The sequence below is a fragment of the Equus caballus genome, chromosome 7, assembly GCF_041296265.1.
Source record: "Equus caballus isolate H_3958 breed thoroughbred chromosome 7, TB-T2T, whole genome shotgun sequence".
Classification (NCBI taxonomy): Eukaryota; Metazoa; Chordata; class Mammalia; order Perissodactyla; family Equidae; genus Equus; species Equus caballus.
This window is the reverse complement of record NC_091690.1, coordinates 19,333,039-19,336,164: the sequence shown is the minus strand read 5'-3', so window position 1 is coordinate 19,336,164 and position 3,126 is coordinate 19,333,039. Positions and strand designations below refer to the sequence as shown.

At 39.9% G+C, this 3,126-nt stretch overlaps 1 pseudogene; it reads right to left on the bottom strand.

Moving 5' to 3' along the window:
- Positions 1-1,307: 1,307 nt before the first annotated feature.
- LOC100069963 (elongation factor 1-alpha 1 pseudogene) lies at positions 1,308-2,657 on the bottom strand (annotated as a pseudogene).
- Positions 2,658-3,126: the final 469 nt, after the last annotated feature.

Genomic DNA, 3,126 nt, shown 5'->3' with positions numbered 1-3,126 from the left:
ATTTCTCTAAACTTTCTGTAGAATCTCTTACACAAAGGCTTTGTGTGGATAACTTTTTGTTGTTGTCTGTGTGTAAAACTAGAGAAGGTAGTTCAAGAACCCAGGTGGCAATAAAGAAAAAGTTGCAAGATGCCAAGTGGAGAACAAGAAGTCAGCTGAAGTAAGAGGTGGTCATGAGAACATAAGCCCCTGAGGAATACGCAGAAATCGTGGAGAAGGAATTGGACTTTCAACATGAGGTGTGTTGGAGGCAGAAGTAGCATTGTCTAGATTTTCAGAGGCAGAATGACCTTGGATGTCATCTAGATTAAGAAGTATATGCTCAACAAAGGTTATGAATGACATTAAAAAATGATACATGCTGGACTTAGAAGAACGTTACAGTCATCTGCATCACGGAAAGAGTCCCGGAGAGGGAATTAGAAGTTCTTGGTTGGAATTCTTTTTTTTTCTTCAACTTCTAGTGTCTTTATTTTTCCTAGAATCTAGATACAATGAACTCAAGCAGGGCAGTCGTCAATGCTGTTTAAGCTTAACGCTTTAGTTACTTAAACCACTTCAGTATTTGTAAATGTGAGAACACATATTACAATAACTGGGAAATTAAAATTTGAAATTGTATCAACAAATTTACTTAATATTGATGTAACTACAAAAAAATTTACATGCAACACATGAACTTTAATATCGCAGAATTTGGCCTCTATGTAAGTAGCTTACCTATTGACAAAGATACTCTGTGTTTGCCTGTCCTAACCTATGAAGTGTTGCAACCAACAGACCCACTCCCATAGCGTTTCACTATGTCCTTAAAAAACATAGATGATTCTACCTCTCAGACAAAGTGAAAAAACTCAAAATTCCCACCCAGAAAAAATGGTTAGCCCAGAATTATCAAATTTTGAAGTTTCAGCAGATGGAACACCAGAAATAGATTGTGGGCAACTCTTACTTAAGTTTTTTACCCAAGTAGTACTATAGGAATTTACAGTGTTGATCAAAAGAAGACACTGTTTTCTCATTAAACTTTGTTTTAATGGATGTCGAAATTCTGTGACAGATTTTTGGTCAAGTTGTTTCCATTACAAAGTACTGATTTTAAAAACGAATAACTTAAAACTGCCACACACAGAAAAAAAACAAGTGGTGCATAAAACTTTTGCCTTTCCTTCTGAAGATTTTATGATGCATTATCATTAATGACTCTTTTACTGTTAAACTTAAATGGCCAATAGAGAAATAGTTCTGAGACTATTCTTCTAATACTGATTAAGACTGGAGGAGCTGGTATTAGGGATAATATCCATTTACCTTCTGAGCTCTCCAGCACACTGGGTGACCTTGCCAGCTCCAGCAACCATTTGTCCACTGCTTTGATGACACCCACAGCAACCGTCTGTCTCATGTCACAAACAGCAAAAAAGACCCAGAGGAGGATAGTTAGAGAAGCTCTCAACACACGTGGGCTTACCAGGAACCATATTAACGATGGCAGCATCACCAGATTTAAGAATTTGGGGTCATCTTCCAGCTTTTTCCTGGAATGACAATAAATCTTCTCCTTCAGCTCAGCAAACTTGTAAACAACATGAGGTGGGAGACAATCCAGCACAGGTGCATAGCCAGCACTGATTTGGCCTGGATGGTTCAGGATAATCACCTGAACTGTGAAGCCAGCTGCTTCCATTGGTGGGTCATTTTTGCTGTCACCAGCCGCGGTGCTAGGATGAACATCTTTGACAGACACGCTCTTGACATTGAAGCCCCCATTGTCCTTAGGGAGAGCTTCACTCAAAGCTTTACAGTGCATTGCAACAGACTTTACTTGAATTGTAACATTTCTAGAGCAAAGGTGACCATTATTCTGGGTTTGAGAACATCAGTCTCTATTGGCAAATTATCAATACTACCAACTTCGTAGCTGACTGGAGGGGGAGATGCAAGGGCTTATCAGGTGGATGAGTTGGTGGCAGGATGCAATCTAGAGCTTCAAGCAGCACGGTTTCACTGGCATTGCCATCTTTCCAGGTGACTTTCCATATCTTGAACCAAAGCATGTTTGCACTTGGCTCCAGTATGTTGTCACCATTCCAACCAGAAATTGATGCAAATGCTACCACATTGGGGTTGTAGCCAATTTACGTAATGTAGATGTGACTACCTTAGCAATTTCTTCATATCTCTTCTGGCTATAGGGTGGCTCAGTGGAATCCATTTTGTTAACATTAACAATTAGTTGTTTCGCACCTATTATGTGAGTCAGAAGAGCATGCTCACAGATCTGCCCATCCTTGGAGACAGCTGCTTCAAATTCACCAAAACCAGCAGCAACAGTCAGGACAGGACAGTCAGCCTGAGATGTGCCCGTAATCATGTTTTTGATAAAGTCACTGTGTCCCAGGGCATCGATGACGGTCACATACTACTTGCTGGTCTTGAATTTCAGGGAGATATCAGTGGTGATACCATGTCTTCTTTCAGCTTTCAGTTTATCCAAAGGCATGCTTTCCCATCTCAGAAGCCTCCCTCTCAATTTTTTCTATGGTTCTTTTGTTGATTCCACCACATTTGCAGATCAGATGGCCAGTGGTGATAGACTTGCCCTAAACTATGTGTCCAGTGATGATGATATTGATATGTGTCTTTTCCTTTCCCATTTTGGCTTAGATTTAGAGGTGTTTTTCATCACACCTGTGTTCTGGTGGCAAATCCATTGCAAAAAAGTGGGTTTGAATTCTGTGGCATTAAATAATTACGTGACTTTGTGAAGACACAACTACTCTGGGCTGCAGTTTTCTTATCTGACAAAGGAGAGAGGAAACAAATTATTGGTTCTCTTATCTGTAAAATGGCTCACATGGTAACTGAGATGCCCTAGGAAGGAGCACAGAATTTGGAATCAGAAATATCCATTAGGTTTGCATCTTGCTTCTGCCATTCACCGACTGTGTGACCTTGAGTTAGCTACTTAAATTCCCAAGCCTCAGTTTCTTCATCTATGAAGTAGCAATAACACCTATGCCTCAGATGGCTTTGAGAGGATTAACTATTTTAGCCTAGGTAGAGATGCTTGATAAATATGAGACCTGTCTCTTTCAGATTTAAGTTCAATTTCTTTGCTCAGTT